The sequence below is a fragment of the Thermobia domestica genome, chromosome 11 (genome assembly GCF_964235325.1).
Source record: "Thermobia domestica chromosome 11, izTheDome1.hap1.1, whole genome shotgun sequence".
In the NCBI taxonomy this organism is placed as follows: domain Eukaryota; kingdom Metazoa; phylum Arthropoda; class Insecta; order Zygentoma; family Lepismatidae; genus Thermobia; species Thermobia domestica.
The window spans coordinates 135,811,925-135,834,936 of NC_137464.1; the positions used below are offsets into that span (position 1 = coordinate 135,811,925).

At 34.7% G+C, this 23,012-nt stretch overlaps 1 protein-coding gene across 1 annotated transcript in view; it reads right to left on the minus strand.

Annotated features, from left to right (window-relative positions):
* Positions 1–23,012, minus strand: part of LOC145663668 (uncharacterized) — a 1,076,255-nt gene that overhangs the window by 566,978 nt on the left and 486,265 nt on the right. The gene's annotated exons all lie outside the window — the stretch shown is intronic.

Here is a 23,012-nt window from a genome sequence, read left to right on the forward strand (position 1 = left end):
ATACTCCGAGTTTGTGAAGTACTTCTCCACTGACAAGACCATGTACTCTTTTCCCCAACATGCCCAACTTGGCTCAAATTTACTGCGTTATAGCCTACAGCCTTCTGTACCTCTTCATACTGCTAACTGTGAGCGCGATTTCTCAAAACCGGGTAATATTTAGTCAGTAGTGGGTGCCCACACTAAGAAATTCCTGGAGGGATCCCTGTATAATTTTATTGAGGCTTTGAATTTCAATGTTCCATATAAAAATAAATAGACCTAATGTCCAACGCCCAGCAATATGGAAAATTGAATACCCTATGCTGCTTGTAGGCACAAAGTACCGGGAAATTAACTAGATGAGAACCATGTGTCAGGTGTCGTGTCTGCAGGCGTAAAGACGAGGAACATTGGCTTACTTTTTGTTTCTTTATTTCCTTCCTCTGTTCCATTTTCGTTATTGTTTCTAAAGTAATGAAATTACTTTACCGAAGAGAACAATGCATCGTCACCAAACAGCGAACACTGATCTATAGACAAAAGAATTAACCCGGGCCGGCTAGCGAGATTTTTTCCCCATGCAACTTACGAACGGATATTTCCTGTGCTATGATTGCTTGTTGAGAGTCTACGGTGCTTTGGCTAAATTTTTGGCGGTTATTGATGTATGTTATCTCTGGTAGTACATATTTCTATAACGGATTCAAGGGATCGTGTAATTTTTATCTACAAAACAACATACTTCGTTATATCGAAAAAGTGTGATGTCCTATTGAAACAACAGATAAACGTGCAGTTAGTTGCATATTTTAAAACTATATGAATGCAACCGAAAACGTTTGAAAACTAAATATAGTTAAAAAGTTCCTTCACCTCATAATTGGCAATGGTTTTCCCTGCCATCTGGGAGACACCTATACGTATTAACTCTGGCTTAATGTCATATACTGGCAGTTATATGGAATTGAGTAACCCATTGCATAATAAATGTATTGAATCAGTAAGTCTTAGTTTGACACACTAAACGCGTTTAAATACATAATTCGAAAAAAGTAAGGTACGCACATTAATACCACTCCACACTTTAAGAATTATAGTTCCACACTCCTTTCCTACAGTTCCACAAAGTGTGGAGTACTCCACTCAATTTTAGGCCCTGCTCAAAATCTTATTTACACACAGAATGTTTCTGGGTGTTCCACTGCTACTACTGTTATGTGACCACGCCGTTTATGTATGTTGGGGTGTCTTATGTGATGTTACGAGGTTCAGGCTGCAAATTAGAGTCTTCACAATCATCGCGTGCCAGTTTTCAAAGTGGCTATATTGGATTTATTATTTTTAAGATAGGAAAAGGATTGCCAACAATTGTTTCTTGAATTGGATGTCTAAACTTCAATCCTTTTCGTGTTTTCTTTCTTTTCTTTCTTTCTTTCTTTTTTCTTTCTTTTTCTTTTTCTTTCTTTTTTTTGAATGAATCCAATACCGCCGCTTTCAAAACTGGCAGGCGAGATTGTGAACACACTGATATGCAGTTTGAATCTCGTAAGTCACATAAGACACCCCAACATATATGCACGGCGTGGCCACATACCAGTAGTACCAGTGGAACACCCAGAAACATTCTGTGTGTAAATAAGATTTTGAGTAAAAAAAAAAATGCTTAAAATTAGTAGAGCAAGCTAACATTATGTAGTTATAATTTACACTGTTTATTATTATTATTATTATTATTATTATTATTATTATTATTATTATTATTTGTCTTAGCCTCTGGGCCGCAATGGTTCCTCGCCATGAAGACAGAGTGCGGCAAAGGCGTCTAAGCAGGTGAAATTGTACAGAAGAATCTTATGTTTTCTTCCAGCTGCTATGTCACAGCCTGGCTGCCTTGTTTAAAACCCACTATTTGTTCCCAGCGTTATATATACAGAGTGACGCAAAAGTCCGGAGCACATACGCCAACTCGGTTACTATTGCAGATATGAAAACAAGGTAAGATATGTAAGGACACTTTTAAATTCCAGCAACACTTTTGTTTTTGTACTAGTGTACCGCTCAATAAAGAAAATGCGTTACCATACATCATGTTGGGCAACATGAATGAAAGAATGTGTGGTTTGAAATTAGGTACACCGAGAAGAATTGAAAGGAGACACAGTGAAGGATAAACATGCAAATGCAATATCCACGTCAGTGGCGTAGCAACCACGGTGTTGGAGGGGGGAGCAAATACGAAGGACGCGAAATTGGGTATTGCACTATAGTTTTCATTGTGTCTTTCCGTTCCTTTTGGTCCAAATAATTTCAAACTACACTTTCTTTCATTCAGTGTTGTCCAACAGTGGCAGCGTTGTACGTTTCAATACTATTGGGCGGTATACTAATATAAAAACAAAACTTCCTGCATTTTAAAAATTTCCTTCTATATCTTACCTTGTTTTCGTATCTGCAATAGTAACCGAGTTGGCCTATGGGCTTCGGGTTCTATCATGTACAGAATATATTCTGTAAATATTTTGTCATGTACAGAGGAATATTCCCTAAATATTTTGTTATGCACAGAAACTATTTTAAGTATTTTCTGTGATGTACAAAAAATATTCACTAAATATATTTTGTCATGTAAAGAAAATATTTTGGCATATGTAGGAAAAATATTGTCTGTGTTATTGGTAAGTAATTTTAAAACATTCCATGAGGAACATTTTAAAAACTATTCCGTTAACATTGTATAAAACGTTCCAAATACATTTTCAGTAATATTTGGAAATCGTACAAGAAACAGTTTTTGGAAAACTTTTCTAACGGCGTATAAAATATTTCTACAAAGTTTTTGAGTGTATTCAGAGAATATTTTCAGTATTATGTGGAAGATGTTTTCAACAACATATGGAATATATTTCCTTAAGGGAAGTAGGATACATTTTCTGAAGGAAAAGGATGGCACGTTTTAGAAACGTTTTGAAAATATTTCATTGCTGTGGGGGTTGGTACACTTCTGTTGTAGTGTATTATATATTTGTTGTTAATGTTCCAAAAGCAGTATATGTGAGTGTGGTAAATAGCGTGCAAACGAGTGGATGTGACGAACATGTAAATTTTGATTTATGGTGAAAAAATATGTAGAAAATTTTTCCGGAAAATTTTCCGTTCAGTGATCAAGTAACTATTCCTCATTAACCATAAAATTAATTGAATTCATGTATACAAATGTTAAGAAGTGAAAGATCGATTAAAGAATTTGAAAATTTTCATGACTCAGAAAATTTCCACTACTATGTAGGAACAAACGAAACAACTTTTCATGAATCGAAAAGTTTTCTGTCCTGTAGAGAAAAATTGAAAAACTTTTGAAAAGTCGGAAATTTTTCATCATCTTGAAACAAAAAAGTAAAACAACTTTTTATGAGTCGGAATGTTTTATTGCTCTGTAGAAACAAGTGGAAGAAATTTTCATGAATCGGAAAATTTTTATTACTATGTAGAAACAAGTGGAAAAACTTTTCATAACCCGGACAATTTCATAATCCGGCCAGGGAAGTGTTTCTCAAATCACGTTTCAAGAAATCTGAGTATGTGTACTTTCTTATTGTCATCGTATGGGACTTCCTTGTTATAAAGGAATAACACCTGAAAGTATCTTGCCACCTAAAATATTCACATACAGGTCATTAGTGGTAGCAATACAATAACTAACGAAGTACAATGAAATTATTGCGAAGACAAGCACAGAGTCGTCGTCGTGGTCTATGAAGTTGGCAAATCCGATGCATATTCTTCGTTAGACACTTTCATACACAAGCACGATTCATTGTTAGAAAGAAGTAAGGTAAGTCATTGGACCATAATACCCATTTACAATTATCTGTGGTAGATGTAGTACTTTCTTGGCATTATACTTTTCGCACTACTGCGTTGGTAACTGTTATCACAGGTTTAGAATAAACAACCTCTTTAATAGAACTGTTTCTACAGGAATATGTAATTCTAAATGCTGATTGAATTCTGCAGTCAGTTATATCGTATTAGAGTTGGAAACAACTTTTATAGTGGATCATGTATTACCAACGAGGACAATGCATGAGAGAACTTGAAACAACATTTCCATGTGAGTGGATATGGAATGACTGCACATGGATATACGAATAGAAATATCAAAGCAAAGTAAACATGACTGCAAAGGTATCAAAAGACATGACACCATGTAGATATATATCTAATTTTATTATAGTGTTCTAATTCCACTTTTGCCCTGAGGACAGTCTTTTCTTTTGGATGAGGTGTTGTAAGAGTGAATGATCTTTTGGAGTGAATGACACTTATGTTCTCTCGGCCAATATGACCACGTTGGAAAAATCAAAATGACGTCGGTGTAAAAACATGGCCTCGTTTCATTCTTATTACTACTACACATAAGGTATTTTATTCTCTATAATAGTGGCAATTTTTATTCAACAGGGTGAGTGATCTTATGTTCAAAGCGCGAACTTCGTGAAATGTTAACTTTTACTATTACATACAAGTATTTTTAATTACCAATATGGTAGCGTTGTAAAAAAAAATGGCGGAATGATTTTTTAAAATTATTATTTCATGCGATATAGTATTATATTAACAATGGTGGGCAAATTATTTATTCATGCGGGACTTACGTATTTTCTTGGTTAGTAAAGCCTCGATGTTTTATCTTTAACCATAAGTACATACTGTATAAGTTAATTTACTCTGTGTTATAAGAATAAACGATGAGGAAGAACGGTGTGATAAGACGTCTGCTTCCCATGGCACAATAGGCTAGATGCGGAATCTGACTGGAAAAATTAGAATTCCACCTATACATACAGTATATGATCACAATACTAGTAAAATTTTTACTCGGTGTCATAAGTGACTACGATATATTCAAAACAAGTGAGAAACGATGCGTAACAGAGAAATAATAAGCTAAAAGATAAAATATAAAAAAATACAAAAATAAATTAGCCAAATAGAACAATAATATACTTTACCTGCAAAGATTGAAGAGAGAAAGCATCTAATCTTCTTCCAGAGGCCTAGTACTCAGCACTGTAGTTTTCGTCGTCGCCGTCTGCATCGTTATTATTATCATCATCGACGTCATCGTCACCATCATCACATTTATCACTATCGCGATCTTGGCCATGTCCAACTTCACCTTCCTAAGATGTTGCACATTTAAATGCAGGTTCTGCAAGCAACTTCCTGACATCGAGGGGGAATGAGTTTTTGTTTGTTTCTTTGTTTGTTTCGGAAAGAAAATTGACTTGAAATGATAGGATCGGATCTCAGGAGTAGCATGTGCAATACATCGCGAATGTTCTCTTTGCGAGAAGTTTTTCTTACATGAGCTTTCCTATCTGCTCTAACATGCTTATGTGTTGCTCCCTGAGCTTCCTCGGAGAGCATTCCGATAGCCAAGATGGCTGCCTCAATAATTTTTCCTCCATGAATTAGAATTTTATGAACAGAAATCGGGATGAAGAACCATGGATATAGACTAAGATATAGTTTGGTAGTTTCTAATGTGAATGCATCTTTCTACATTAATTGGAAAACCACATGATATACGTATTCGCAATATAATACCAAATCGCCGCCGAATCAGTTCATTAATTCCTGTAATCTCAGCGGATTGCGATGGATCTTGGAAGAAAGGCCGCGCTGTGTTTCTATCATTAGAATTTCCTATTCCTCCAGGTTTAGTTTGATCCACAATTAATCCCATTTTGGTTCGAACTCTTGAATAATTCTTTCTGTGCAGAGAAAGTGTCTTCGGGGTCCCTAACCTGCCATTTGTGAATGCCCATCCGATAAGCTACGTGCATTAGGCATCCAAAAAATCGGAAGCAAGCATGTAAGGGGGAGACTCCAAATCTATATCTGCTACTATCTATCGCTTTTATTTGTAGTTCAATATGGTTTATAATTTTAGTAGATCCACATATATAGCACGTTTGAGAGGAAGTTTCTGTGACAGAGTTGCACATCTTCCCATCCACCATTGTGAACACAAGTTCAGGGACAATATTTACTTCCTTTTCCTGAATCAGTACATTAGTAGGCTTTAAATTACGTATTTACGTTTCAATTAAACGAACCTCCTTTCTCGACAGTTCAATCGTCTCTTTCTGGTACAACAATTTAATGGGTCGACAAAATCTAGGCGATGACGGTCTGGAATTTTGCCACAAAATTGCTTTGTCAACCTCCCCATCTGATGTTGAATATAACTATAAGGGAACGAAAGAAATAGCAAAAATATCTGACTCACTATATACACTGTTTGATTCATCTTCTGTTTGAACTTTCTGCGTGCATACAATATGACAACTGCTTCTATCGCAACCCCACTTACACACTAATTTTATTATGTCTCCATCTCTAATACACTGTTTAATAACATCTTCTGTAAAGTCACGATGCGCTCAGTTGTCGGATCTATTATTGCTTGTAAACTTCGATTGACATGTCAGTTACTATAATATTCTTTTCTCTGGGATAACACTTTAATTTTGCTTCCTGCACCACGTTATACGAAGGATATGTGTCACAATGCTTTGCCTTTGCGCTTGGTCTCAAATTGGTATACTGTCTTTTAGATAAATTGTTATCTACAATAAATGCCATGGCTTCATCCGGAGAATAAGTGTTTGGATAGAGTTTTGGCAAATGATATGCATTCTTGTATTTTGTTGCTCTCTTAGGTGTCGTTTGAGTGATTTCTCCTAATACAACTGCGGTATCTCTTTTTCCAGCAGCTCTCAATGACATTTGGGTAGCCAGCACCAGCTCTTTCTCAGAATGCTTTGTAACGAGTGTCTGTACAAGGTTTTTCTTCGACTTCACTCCCGAAACTTCGAAGAGTTTACTAGGTCTGCTTGACTTGCTCGTCGAAGGCCTATGCTCTTGTTTCGAGAAATCGTTTTTAAAGCAGTAACCACTTTATCAGATCACTTAATATGTCCTTCCAACCAATCATTATAATTGGATATAAATCTATCAGTCTAACGCTTATCGAAATCTCCTTTGGAGACACTTATAGTCACTTTCACACTGTGAAGAACATCCGCAAAAATGCTTTCTATTGCATAACGTAATTATAAAGTGCTTCGTTTGATCGTTTAGGACATAGCACCTCGTACAGGTCCTTGCACGTCACGACGAGAGTGTCCGGCTTTCTACACCTATCTTTGAAAATAAGATAAATATAAAAATCGGGTAAGAATGGGCAGTATAGCACAACTGTATTTCGAAATACATATATCAATCTACACCATGACGAAAAATCTCGCTACTTACATGGATGTACGTTTTTAAATGTCAATTTCAATTTCTAGTAGCAGTTCTTTAATACGTAATTACTTGCACTGTCTAGAGATATTTCTACATGAAAGCAACATAAACCAATCGAACAAAACCTAAGTCAAACAGCAAGTACATATACATACCTTTACTCATAGCTTATTTCACGAACGTTCCTTGCTTTTTCACATGTATAATTAAAACACAAACTTTACATTCATATCACTTGAATTCAGCACGCCACCAAGCAGATAATGAACTATCAACTTTGACGTGCTGCGACCACCACTACAGACGGCTGTTTTTGTCTATTGATATGCAGCAAGAAATTTTGGTTATCCCTTAACAAAACTGTGCTGTTCGAGTAAAGATTAGACATAGTTACCAAAAGTACTTTTTCCAGTCAGATTCTGCTTCTGGCCCACAGTGCATGGGCTCGCTGAACTGATTGAGTTTTCGCGAGCTTGAAACAGGTTTGGCCGTTGATACTCTCCACCAGTGAAACTTGTTAAAGCCTACTTGTAAATGACAATGCCCTTGACGTGGTCGGAAAAACCACGACGCTGATGAAATGAGCCTCAGTTTTGAAACTCGTTAGAACCTACATAGGACAATACCCCGTCTTTTGTGAAAATCATACGCGTGAATACCTTGAGGATGTGGAACTTGTTTGACGTTGAATAACGTTTAAAAATAGCTTTTACTAAAATTTTATATATAGACACATCATGGAGCCTTTTGAGAACGTACAGGAAATTGATGCTAACGAAAGTTTTGCTAACTGTGAATCGATATTTCATGACGGAAAAGAAATATATGCAGCCCCAGTAGATGAAATTGATAATACACGGACAGAAACACCGTCACCTACAGTGTCGCGAACACTATGGGAATCCCCGAAATGTAATTATGGTTTAAGTTATGAGGACCTGGTATATGTGAAGGACACTATTGAAAACTGGTATTTCGATTAACCATTAATATGCTATTGCTATAGACTGGGTGCTTACTATGATTGGGCTCGTGATTGTATGTATATAAATCCTAATATCCGTGCTTCGGGCATAACTGCAAGTGCTAGTGATGAAGATATGTCTTACGTGTTTGTAAATATACATATTATTGAATTATTAACAAGAGATAAATGTTATGAAGCTTATTGGGAATTACTAAATGATACGGACTATCTCCTGGAGATAGTACAAGATTTATTAAGAAAAGACACACCTTCTTAAATATGCAATTCAATAGTGGTAGTGTTACATGTGTTTTTGTACCAATGAAAACATTAATATGAATTGTGTATTGAAGACTATAAACGTACAATTACATAATAATCCGATTCATTGTGATATATGAAAGTTGAAAATCTTCATGAGTGTTCCCATCTCCATAACACTGGAACATTTGCAATCAAATATCTCTCTCTTCATAAAGCTCTTGCTGAACTGTTTGAAGTGTTTCAAGAAAAACATAATGAAATCTCATTCACCATTTCTCATACAGCGTTGACATGAAATTTTATTATTTGTAAATCAATACATTAGTCATATTTAATGCTTTAAAATGTCCGATAACGAATTTATGTTTCGCGAAATTTGTTTAACAGCGTGCGATGATAAAGTAAATTTCCATTGTTTAGTAAAAGGACAATTTATTATCATTAAGTTGTCAAAAACAAATTGATTGGTTAACAATTAGTTAACAAGGACTAAATTGTTGTAATAAAAACGGATATAGGTATCACACATACGTAACTTTCACACAAACATACTATCTGCTGCGCAACACAGTATATTCACATTTAAAAAAAACTACATACTGTACGTGTTACAGTTTCGCCAACTAACACTTTGACTTCATCAGATACTATGATATATAGGTGAAATGAACGTTCTTATATACAAACAAGAGCTGAGACATGAGACAAGAGCGTATAAGGTTCAGTCTACCGAACAATTGTTACTTAAAGAGTAGACATACACTATTTCGTGAATTGAGATGACTAGAAATATTTACGATACTTTTCGCTTCGTCTCGATTCTCATCTCAAAAGCTAGATAATAATATGTGTTAGCCTTGTCCCGTCTTGAATGTAAAATGCCCATTCTCGTCTCAATTCTTTATTTTGTTTTAGTAACGAGAAGAGAAATTCCTCTTCTCGTGGGCAACACTAAACAAAACTGCAATATTCTTGTCAAATGTCACGTTTCTGCTTGTAATGGTATGACCTCAGCGACAATAAGCTAGTAGCTTGTAATCTTCTACGACATAATAATTATTATTATTAATTATTATTATTATTACTATTATTATTAGTGAAGATTTGATAGTTCAAGTATTGAAACATCCGAGTATTCAAATGTCTGAAGGTAATAAAACGTGATTCATCGCCGATCAATCGCCAGGAAAAATCCTAAAGTAAAAAAAATACTTGCCTTTCGCGGCTCCGATTCGAGGACCCTCACATTACTGGCCGAGCGCCTTGGGAGATTCGAATCCAAGACCAGGTGTGCGGAGATTCGAATCCAAGACACCTAATGGCTATTTCAATGGTTAAGTACGATATCCACTCACCCAACAATACACAACAGAAGTTTCTGTGACAAACCTAATATTTGGGACTAGTTGTGATACTGCTTCTGTATTAACGTTAAGTGCTAAGCTATGAAGATCTGTTCTGATTTCTTGTTTTTATCTTTGTACAGCTTGTTGTGTAAGCTGAAACAGTAAAATAAATGTAAATATCTATTTTATTCATATTTGCTACTTGAAAAGCTTTGTTAAACATAATTAAATCATGTCATTGATGCGTAATGTATGGACTGACTGTTCATAACATCGATTCCAAGAAGGGTTAAACAATGTGGACACGCTACAAAAATCTTTAGGCAGATAATAATGCATTATTTTACCACTCAAGACCCTTCAATTAGATTTCAGTGTAGTTAATTGAATATCTACCAAGACAGGTTTCTATGCTAGAAAAGAAATATTGTCACACTCAAGATCTCTTCAAAAGTTTCTGCATTTATTTCTGTTTTTTTTTCAATCAAACTTTTGTTTATTTTTTTCTCCTTCCGACCATCATTTAATAACACTACTTTTAAGTTAGGAGACTACGGCGGTTAGAAATCGTGGGGTCGCGGGTTCAAATCCAATATAAATCAATTTAAAACTTTTAAATTTAATTTGTTCTTGCAAGGTGTGTGATGACTTCTCTTTACTCAATGTTCTCCAACTAGAGAAGAGATGCAAGAATCATGCACATGCTAACCGAGAGAAAAAAAGAGTGGAGATATCTCCAATTGAAATATTATCCGAAACATTCATCGGTATTCAGATTTGATTACGTTTTAGTTTATTTTTGTTTATTCTTCTTTATGAAATTACAGTTCTCGATTATTTAAAATATAACAAGGGACAGTGAATGATATATTAGGGCGTATTACAAGAGAGAACTCGTATACCATTGATACCGTATATGCTTCGAATAAAAACATGCTTGTATCATTAATCGGGGATTAAATTACACAAACTCATGCTATGTGCACACAAAATATAAACATTTGTCATTTTTGAAACATATAGCATGTTTTCTACTGATGCAATGGTTTTCGAAAATTGAACTGACACACACTGCATATCTTGTTTTTACTTTCTTAGATTGTGTTCGTTTTTCTTTTTTTCTTTCTTTCATTTTCCGAACACACTGGAAACTAGAAACACAACTTCAGAAAATATTCTTATTAGCTTTAATTTGTCAATGAAAATAATAATAATAACAATACATTTAAAAAATAGAAACTACGATGGTTTTGCTGATAAAAAGTATTCTAGCAAAACAAAGATGGGAGTCAAATCACCTAGAAATGATATTTTCTCACAAAGTTTTACTAGAGATATTAAAACTGATAAGTAACAAAAGTGAAAGTAACGTAGAAGCGAATAATGTAAAAAATTCAGAGATTTTAAAAAATATTGTAACCTGTGAAATAAAATGAATGTTTGATCAACATTGATTTTTCCTTGGTATGTCTAAGTCTTCTTTGTGACTTTCTCATGATATCAAGCGCTCTGTAGATACGAAGAGGAGTCTTCTACCTGATTTTTATTCATTGGAGAGGCATGGATATTTATATATTTTTTCTGTTTTTTCACTGACGTATTTCAAACGAACTAGAGCACTTGCAGAAAGCATTGTAGTGTTCTCAATCAACCAACCTTAACATTATTGTTGGTTGTCTAACGTTGCAGGATATGAAAATTGGAAGTGTGAATGCACTTTTGCTCGTGTACATACAAAACGGGTTGATGATGTACAGAAGTATGGAAGTTCCACCATAACGACGTGCTATTCGCTCGGGAAATAACAAGATGACTCCTCAGAACCGCCTTGGAGTATGGAGCTAATGTTGTGTGTTTGACAAATCACAACGTTTGTCTCTGCTCTGGAGCGTGCATATTTTTATTCGATTTTTTAAAGTTCTTAACTGAATTCTCTGATGTGCATCTTATTTTATTCTTTATTTATATCAATTTTTGATTATTCTATTTTCTGTTCCTAATTATTTTGTTTTTGATTATTGTTTTTCCATTCTTATTTATTTCCGTTTACTATTCTTTCTTCTCTATTTGGATTTGCGATAGTTTTTGTTATTTTTCACTTATTTATTTCAAATTCCCATTCATTATGTTATTATTTTTCTCTTCTTCTTTACTATAACATTTGGTTGCTTACTTTATGTTCTTTGGCTTGTTCCTAGTTGTTTTAGTTTAAGGTTATTTACGTTACTGTTCTTTTTATGAAAAATTTTCTAAGTTCTCCTCTAATATTAATTGCAATTCTTAACATGTTGGCTCTTTTTCTGTTCTTACTTAGTTCACATTTGTTCTTTATCCTTCCTCCCCCTATAGTGAAAGCGTATTAAGAATGAATCATGTGATTAACAGGTGGATAGTGTGAAAATGCACGACACCTGCAGAATGATTACACGATCCGATAAATAGTATCGTGTGAAATGGCTCTATAATGAGCACCGTGTGAAATTGCACCTTGAAAAATTGCACGTCACCGGACGAAAGGAACGTCATGATCTACAAAGGCTAATTCGTTTGAAATAATTTCTTTGTTATTATCGTGAAAAGCGGAGAAACACAAAATAACCCTCATTCTAATCAACTAATTAGAATGTCTTATCTGTATAAATATTTCTATTTTTGTCTACCTGTGCTAAGGAATCCAATTGTGCATATACAATGAACGTAACCGGTTTACTTAAAGTTTCTAAAAATGATATTTTTAAATTTATACGGAATCACGAACAACATCCCAAGTGTTATCATGTGAAGTACTTGTAGGGTACTGGCCACGGTGGCTCAGTGGTAGAGTATTCACTTCTAGTACATGAGGCCCCGGGTACAAACCCTGCTCCCGCCAAGTGAACTTTGTGGTGGACAAACACCGTGTGCATGAGTTTCCTCGAGGTTCTCCCGTTTCCTCCCACTTTCTTCATTACACCATTTCATTCATTGTTCATCATCACCGTCTCTTTTAGCCTAGCCGGCATAACGTGGGACGTAAAACTCGAAAATTTAATTTCAAAAGCATAAAAAGCATATCCGTGTGGATATTCATAAAGAGTAACAGAATGTCAATAATATTGAAAATATATTCCAGTACTACAAATCCCAGTATAGTAACTTAGAGGGTATAAATCCTTTTTAAAAACAGCCGGTGAGGGGTTTGAATGGAATGATTTTGATCCGACTTGTAGTTGGAGTTCGTTAACATTAAATTTTTGAAACTGATAGGGACTAAGATGTGTTTTCCCGTTAAAGTATGTGTTGGAGAAAATCCAATAAACAAACTTTTAGCAACATTACCCAAGAGGAAATGATCAAGGTTGTAAGAGTTTACTTCTGTAAGTTTGTTTCAAGATCTTGTTCCTACTCTTGTCAGAGATAATTTGGCCGTTTTCGACAAATTTGCACATTTAACTGCATAACTTAACCTGCAGTTACCTGCGACGTATACGAAGAATTATTTCCTCAAGTGCAACTTTACATGCTGCATTTTCAGCAAACATTAAAAAAAAAGCATGTTCACTACGGTGTAATTTTACGAGCATACTTACTTTATTGGGAAGCATACGATCTAAACTTACAAAGTCAGTTTTGAAAAGTCCATAAAATACAAAAGGTTTACTACTTTTATCTATTAGCACGTTTCCTAAAACCAGCATCAGTATCGTGTAATTTATTAACGTGCTTTACAGTATACGTATTTTACCACATTGTAAATGTTAAATGCGTTTAAGAAGCATCGTAACAATAATTTAATAATGCTTCAATTTATACGCGATAAGATCCATATGAACAACAAATCATTTAAGAACTTTATCATTTAATGAAATATCAAATTGACTTAATATTGTATGTAAGAAATTGTTTACCACTGCAACGTTATCAACACCTAAATTCGTATCATCAGGTTTTGTGGTTTTACTACATATACAAAGATATGCAGGATGAATACATTCACATGTTTCTCCAGGAATAACAAATTCGATAGTTCCATCACATGTTAATATACAAATGAGATTATATTCAGCATTTATAATTGGTTCAATGGTGGCTTGTGTCATTGGTAGAGAAAATAAATCAAATTATTTGTACAACACTCAGAACTATTTGAAATTAATAGAGCCACTAAGAAACACATCTTTTATATGTTTAGGGTTTCCTGGTGGTTCACACTTTACAATCGTCGCACTAAAAGGAGCTTTCCGTTTTCGTGACCATCTCTCACCATTACCAGTTAGCAAATGTCCGACTTTATTAATAGCTTTTGTCTTAAATTATAACCACCTTCTTTTACGCGTGCACAAACATATTGATTAAACGTTCGTTCATCTAATACATCAGCCGCAACTTCAATTCCGATTTGTAATACTTGTCGATCTGCAGCTTTAGCTTCTTGTTTAGGAAATGGTAACCCAAAACGAAATAACCCTTCTAAGAAACTACCTACGCCATATCTCCTTTGATATACACGTCCTGAAAAAATAGGATATTCCAACCTCACGTTCAAACAAAGACATCTTGATCTCATTTTTGTTTAACAGCAAAAAGAGAGTTTAAAATGAAGTGTTACAGTCTATGTCCTAGAACAGAATGGCAAATTTCTCCCTGCGTGAACCTTCAATAGTATTTCAATTGTGTCAAACAAAATTTTGCAAGTTGCATATAATGAATATTTTGAAATGTATCGCTGAATTTTTCCATATTTGATATCGGAAATTCCTGCTATACCTACCGGTAGTAACGGTGCGTTTGCAGCATTCCAAATTGATATTGTTTAATATCAGTATAAATAAAAATTCGATGTGTGTATCCAACATCTACGTATGGTTGTTCAAATCCATTCTCTTGAGAAACAAGATCTGATTTTCTTTTAGAAAACCTAATTGTAAAGCTATGGTAGGTGACAATATAAGCGCTTCTACACGTTCATCATATTCAACGAGCACGTATTTGAGAAAGTAAATCTCAAAAGTCTAAATACTTTATTTAATTCATCTATTAAATGGTGAATTGATGGGCAATATGCAATGATGATTTTACTTTAGGTAAATTCTAAATATTTAAATTTTTACCACATATCATTTTCACTTTCGGTAACATTATAACAAGTTAATGAAATATGTACTTCACTTAATCCTACGTACCAACCCGATTTTGATAAATTTGTAGTTTTTAAATTCATTAACCCTTTTAAAATTTCCACTTTTTGAGATAAATTTTAGACTTTCAGTTAAACAGCTACTGGTTCCTATTTATCGTAAGATCATAGCTCATTCCTCATTTTTTTCAGAATAGAGCATCCTTTGCAATGGTGATACTCGCTTGTCCGTATTGTACACCAGTAACGGGAACCTCGGAGAAAACCAGGAGTTTTTCTAAAAAAAATTCAATATGACACACACACACACACACACACACACATATATATATATATATATATATATATATATATATATATATATATATATATATATATAATTTACTGTGTCATTACTTTTTGGCTTAGAGTCATTGTTCAAGTGCCATTTTCTAAGGTATAACGAGCCCTTTCCAGCGGTACCACTCACATATCCATATCATACACCTGAACCAGGAAATTCGTTAGAAACCTAAACTTTTCTGAAAAATCATTTGTCCCTCTGGCCCGAGCCTGGGTTCACGTAGGGATCTGAAAATCTTTTGATCTCTTGTCTACGCAGTTACGTACACAATAGGTGTGAGAAATTTCAATCTTGTATCTTGAAAACTAAGGGCGGATTTTCTTTAAAGTCTGAAGGTGAGTCACCTAAGTATATATATATAAAATAAAATTTACTCCGTCATTACTATTTGGCCTAGAGTCATGATTGAAAGCCATTTTTTCAATATAAAGATCCAATTCTAACTCTAACACTCACATGTCCGTATCATACATTTGAACCGGAAAATTTGTAAAAACCGGAAATTTTTCTGAAAAAATCACCCCCTCAGAAAAGTTGCGCCCGTCGAGCCCAGTCCCGTGTTCACGTAGGGATCTCAAATAAACTTGGGAAATACTCAAAGGTGCACACAATCAGTATTCAAAATTTCAATCTGATATCTTGATTAATGAGGACGTGAAAAATTGTTCAAATTTCCCTGAAGAAAAGAGAAAAATCACGCCCCTCTGCCCCACTTGGAGCCGCCAAGTTGATCATCCGGTTTCAACTCTCATCTGAGGTGTTCTTCCGTCCATGCTTGACTTGATCAATAACCAAACCCGGCAAAAATACCTGCTATAGAACCTAAGTAAGTGGTCAAAGACAGCACTACGTCATGGCAACAAATGTTACCATAAATCCTTAAACTGTTAATAAAATGTGTTTTTACTATAGTTAGGATGAAGGCGTACACTATCTTTTGAAACAAATTTCATGCAAAAAGTATCACCAATGCTTTCATAAATCATTTTCGTTTAACCTTCCGTCGATCGCATGTGTATCAAATCGATACAAGCACGCTTCAGTTTGCCGCCATTTCTTAACTTTCTATTGTTGACTTTTTTCCCTAACAGTACCTTCCTGTGTCGCAGTTTAAAAGCCATCAGTGTTGCTCAAGTTGTTTTATTGTTTGGTCATGTGGAGCTCCAAGGGACTTGTATCAGGTTGATACATTGCGACCGATCGGGCTACAGTCGTTTATCAACATGGCAGATCGTCGGATATATAATTTAGATAATCCAATAGATTTAGGAGACTCTCTAAAATTAGTATTTGATAATGAAGCAGACAATATTGACATTGAAGATTTTCACAACGATGCGGACACAGAGTCAGAAGAAAAAAAAGCAGAAGAGAGGGAAAGTGATTCCCAATCTGAAGAGAGTGGAACAGAGGATGAGCCTGATCCAAATAGTGATCTTTTTATCTTGGAAAGGACAAGTCTTCGAAGTGGTTGAAGGTACCACCTAAGAAGAACCGAGTCGCTCAGCCACAGAACATCATAACACGCCTTCCGGGCGTTATTGGTCAAGCACATCAATCTAAATCAGTAACTAAGTGTTGGGGTAATATTTTCACTGATGAAACGCTACAAAAAGTAGCTGAGTACACAAACCAATATATTCCTCTTGAAGCTCGAGGGAAGTTCGAACGAGAACGTGACGCAAATTTTATTGATTTGACAGAAATACAATCTTTCGTAGGACTGTTTTACATAGCCGGTACAGGATGCAAACAGGATGTCGCTGGAATATCTATGGGGTACTGATGGCCATGGAGTTCAAATTTTCCATCTGGTAATGAGTCTCAGAAGGATCAAATTCCTTCTAAGATGTCTTTGTTTCGGTGACCGTACCACTAGGCCACAAAGGAAAGCTGTTGACAATTTTGCACAAATTCGTGAGCTTTTCGAAAAGTTCGTGGAGAATTGTAAAAAGAGTTAATCTCTTGGAAATATTGTTACTGTTGATGAAAAGCTGGAAAGTTTCCGCTGCCGTTGCCGCTTCAAGCAGTATATTCCTTCGAAGCCTGCAAAATACGGTATGAAAATTTATGCAACGTGTGACTCAGCTGTATTTTACACACACAATTTAGAGATACATGCCGGCAAGCAGCCTGAAGGGCCTTACTAGCAGAGTAACAAACCTGTTGAAGTCGTTAAAAGATTAGCAGAATTTATTTATGGCACAGGAAGAAACATAACAGCTGATAACTGGTTTTTCGATGTAAAAATGGCTACAGAACTCAAAGGAAAACGAATCTCATTCGTGGGAACATTGAAGAAAAGTAAAAAAAGAGCTTCGACCAGAACTCTTGAATGTGAAGAATCGACCAGTGAACTCAAGCATGTTTGCCTTTGTCGAGAAACCTACAGTTGTGTCTTACGTACCGAAAAGAAATCGGAACGTTCTTGTCGTATCGACCCAACATTTTGATGATGCGATAGACGCAGAAACTGCAGAAGCTGCAAAACCAGAGATGGTGACATATTACAAAAGGAACAAATCAGGAGTTGACGTTGTTGACGAACTATGTGCAGCCTACAATGTAGCTAAAAACGCATGGCGTTGGCCAATTGTGGTATTTTATGCTATGATGAACATTGCTGGTATTAATGCCCAACTGATTTGAATTGGAAATGGAGAAGACAACATCCGACGTCTTCTTTTTCTTCGGAAGCTTGGTCATGAATTAATTCTTCCAGCTAGGAAGAAGAAGTCTTCAGGTCCAGGGAATTCCAGCATCTCTAAGCGAATCTCTAAAACGGTTTCGACCTTTTGTTTAGTATGAAAAGCAAGATGAACAAGGATCATCGAGAGGGAATTCCGATAATCCTGCTAAACGTCGTCGCTGTGCCCTGTGTTATTCATCCCGAAAGACCAGGCTCACTAAGACAACTTGCGAGGAATGTGGTCAAAATATTTGAGGGGAACATACAACAGTGGTCTGCACAGTGTGCTACTCTCGGATGGACGGCAAAGAAAACACAAAGACTTTGAGTGATGCCAAAAATTTGTAAACGGACAGAGAAAACTAATGTCTTGATGTTTTTGTATTTACTGAGATTTACATACGTAATATACCTATTATCAAAATGTTATATTATTTCAACCATCGCTTCTGCACCTACGCATAATAATATTGGCATATACGAATAACAATATTTTAGTAACGGTAAAAAATATAGCAAGTATAAATAATAAAACAGGAACAGACTCAGAATCTTGAATATTACTTGGAAAGTACAATTCATATTGAGCATGTATCGTTCTGATACATTGTGACCAATGACGGTAGTCTATATTAGTCAAATTATTAACACATTTCTGTGGTCACGACGACATTTTTTAGATTACAATGTTGCCATGTTATTATGTCTAAATTGGAAAAATCGTTGTTACCACGTGAAAGAAAAATCAACAAAGTATATTACTAATGATTCATAAAATAATCTAACTTTATTAAAGGAAAGATATTACTCATTAAACAGAAATGTATCATTTTGATACATTGCGACCGATTCATTGCATATTAATGTTGCGACCAACCGAAGGTTAAAGTGAAGTATTAAGTTTGAAGTCCCAAAACGAAATGGTTATTTGGACCTTGTCCGTGTTTTAAGTTTACTTCTAACGCATCAACATATTTCTTTGAACTTTACCATAATGCGGTGTATGAAAAAAAAAATAAACTTTTTTCGTGTCCATGTTGTACATTATACACACTAAGTGTTCGGACTATACGTTAGATATCCTGTTGTTATTTACAATATCAATGCGTACATTAATCGCATTTGGAATATTGTGATTTAAAATACATGGAAAATTTCCATGACTTAATATTAACTTTAAACATTTTAAAAACTTTTTAACATTTCTAAGTTTTGAGTATACTGCATTTTTAATTACTAATTTATTGTTGTGATGTGTTGTAATCTTGTGTAATACTAATCATACTTTCATCAGTTAATTTTAGAGAATGTTTAATAACAATTTGATTTTTATTTTTATATTATTGTAGTATTCGAACTTTTCAAGAATCAAACCTGTAATGGATTCAATAGATGAATAATATCCATTAGTTATTTTAACGTAATAACGTTTAAGTTTATCATTAATAACACTATTTATTATAATTTGTTCATTTTCAACTACATAAAAACTCCATGGAGTATTAGTTTGTGTTAACCCGACACCCCATTACCCCTCACTTAAATTAATAGGTTGTGCTAATTTAACTCTAATTGATACTGTTGTATTAGGAAAAATTGTACTACTGGCATTTGAAGGAAGGGTAATGTAAAAGTCATGTTTAAAGGTCGGATTTATTTTGCAGATTTATTAGAATCTGATCTAATTCACAAATTCACAATTGACGGATACCCTAACAATTTTACAATCATCCAACCGTTTTAAAGCTAAGTACTTTTTCAATTAAATAAGTCTTGTTCGATTTTATAATTACTTTCTGTAATTCCTGTGCATAAAGCATTCCTTTAATTTCTTCACCATTCCAATGTTTTAATTTATAAATTACGGGATTTAAGTCAATATATTTATCAACAATAAATATTTCTTGTGAAATTTTAAGTAAATATCCTTTCACTAACACGAACATAATAACAGGACCAAATTTACAACTTAATTTTTCATTTATCACAATATAATACATTTCATACTTGGTTCATATTTGAATCATTTACGTGTGTAGATACCATTTTAATACTTGAATGATATGTTTGATTTTAGCTATACAATTTGATCTAAAACATTAGGGATGCGCACGAGTCGAGTCGAGATTTAAGCCTGTCTCGACTCGTTTCGAGAAAATGTTGTCTCGACTCGTGTCTCAACTCGACACTTTATGTCTCGATTCGACTCGAATTCGAGACGAGACGTCTCGAAATTCGAGTCGAGACAAAATATACTAGTTAAAATATACGCACACATCAGCCAGAACCAGCCGCGTAACAAAGTTTCAAATATAGGAGGGGGCAAGTCTTTTTGTTGTGCCCCTCTCTCAACAGCGCCCCCCCTCACAGCGTGTAATTTCCACTAATCTTTACAGTATTACTGTTATGTATTTTTTTCGTGTGTGTGGGAAAATAATTGTAATTTACGAAAACAGCTATACATTTGAAAAATTAAAATATTAGATTTACTTGAAGTAAAGACAGTTTCTTCACCTACCCAATGTATTCATTCAACACAAGAATCGTACAATAGTAAAACTAGTAGACCTCATTTGATTTGCGTCGGGATACGTATAAAGTACAGTTTACTATTAATTAATCACTAGTACGACATGATTGTTTCGTATACGTTCGGCACTAAAGCCACATTCTCACTTTCGAGAACTCATAGGCTGAAGACATATCACAACCACAAATTTTCTTTCTAAAGTGATCAAAGGATTGTCACAATACACCTACATGCACACTTTTTTTTATTATTTTACTTTCACACCACATTAATCTTCAAATGTTTCAGCACATAGGTTGAACTGCACTTTGTATTGATATACCAGGCTAGAGAAGCAAAATAACCGGATTTTTGAGACGTGCTTTATTTTCATTTTCTTTAAATAAAAAAACGCCTTTTGGAAAGAAAACGGAAATTTTCCCTCTTTTGACACAACTAAAACTTTTGACACAACTATTAGCATCTCATAAGTCCCATGTTGGTTGTCTAACCATGATATCAAGTTCTTGAAATTTATACGTCTTGAAATGTGTTGTTTGGGTTGCCCAAAGTCAAACTGGCAGACAAGAAAAAAATATCACCGCCGTTCCAGAAACACTATTGTTTCAGATACTCTTCAATACCTAATATCAGAGCTGAAAAGGCTTCATAATTTTGTTCATATTTCAGAAGAAAATGTTTCACTAATAGCAGCAGCATAACATGATTTAGTTTAAGGAACTGAAGCAACAAAGCTTAGTGCGGTGGCTCTTACCTTTTATTTTTCTTCAGAATACATTTTTTTTAAAGTTAGACTATGATGGGAAAAGAAAGCTGGAATACACTGTTGTTTCTTCACTAAATATGAAATATTAAAAGAAAAAAATCCCAAGCCAAAAAACATGGAAAAGATATTCGTTTTTTTAAAAGTTTTTTTCGAGACCTTAAACCACTATTTAAAACAGTTATTGTTCCCACCACTAACTTTTCACTAAAACTTTTTTTTATCGTTAAACATTATTCGAAGAACTATACAAACAATTCGTTCGAACTAGGAAACCCTATGTATTAATCCTTTTGAGATTTCCACGTTTTTAGGTGAATTTTAGACTTTCAGTCAAGCAGCTATTACGTCGAGAATATTTATCGTAGAATCATGGTTCATACCCCGTTTTATTCGGAATGAAACAGTGTTTTCCTAATTTGTAAATTTCCCTAATATGTACCTAAAGCAATAAAATTTCTGTCCAAATTGGGAAAAAAGGATTTTTTTTAAAAAAAAAAAAGTCCCCATTTCCTGTTAATTTCTTCCCTCCGGTACACAACATGGACATGCAAATGTTAAAAAAAAAAAAAAAAAAACTGCTTCACTCCAAACAAAACGAGGTATGAACCATGATATTGGGGTAAATAGTGTTGCTGCTAAAGTTCATTTATACTATTTTTTCCTAATATCTACTATTGTTATTCAACAGGCTCTAGTGTCAAGACTCTTTATCGTAGGATCATGGTTCGTAACTCTTTGTATTTGTAATGAAGGAATGTTTCCAACTGTGCCATTCAACTTTCCCCATTATGCACCAGAAGTGAAAAAATCCCGCTCAGATTGGGAAAAAGATATTTTTGTCAGGAAAAAATCTTTTTGAGAATTTCTTTCCCCAGATACATGCTAGCGCCACGGCAGTGGTACAGTCCGAAACGTTACTTCATGACAAACAAAATGAGGTAGGAACCATGGTCCTACAATGAACACTCTTGACGCTAGAGCTTATTGAATAACAATACATTAGGAACTATTACCCAAGAACGGGGTGAGAAATTTAGTAAATCAGCTCTAACACCAAGACTATTTATTATAGGATTATGGTTTGTATCTTTTTGTATGATACCAGCGTTCTAAATCGTATCACTTGCATGTCCATATCATGTACCTGAGGGGAAAAATTCCCCTCCCAAAATGTATAAAGAAAAGCGGGAAATTCAAATTTTCACAAATTAACTTTCTCGGAAATTTATTTCCTCAGGTATATGTCAGCGCAATGGTAGTGGTACCGTTGGAAACGTTGCATCATTACGAACAAAATGAGGTACAGACCATGATCCTACGACAAATAGGGATGACCGGGAATAGTAAAGTAGCGATTATGAGTAGCTACTTTACTAAACACGTTGACTAAAAGTGTGTAATAGGGGAAAATTTCAGATTTTTTTTTTAAATTACTATTTATTCTACGACCATGGTTTGTACCTTGTTTTATTTGGAATGGTGGTAGGTTTTAAACGGTACCACTCACATGTCCCTGAGAGGAGGAATTCCCGAAAAAGGGAAAAGATCTGAAAAATCCCTTTTTTCCACTTTCTGCGGGATATTCCCGCTTCTGGTACATAATAGGGAAATTTGATTAGTACAGTTGGAAACATTTCTTTATTACGAACACAACTAGGTATGGACCATGATCCTAGGATTAATAGCGATGTG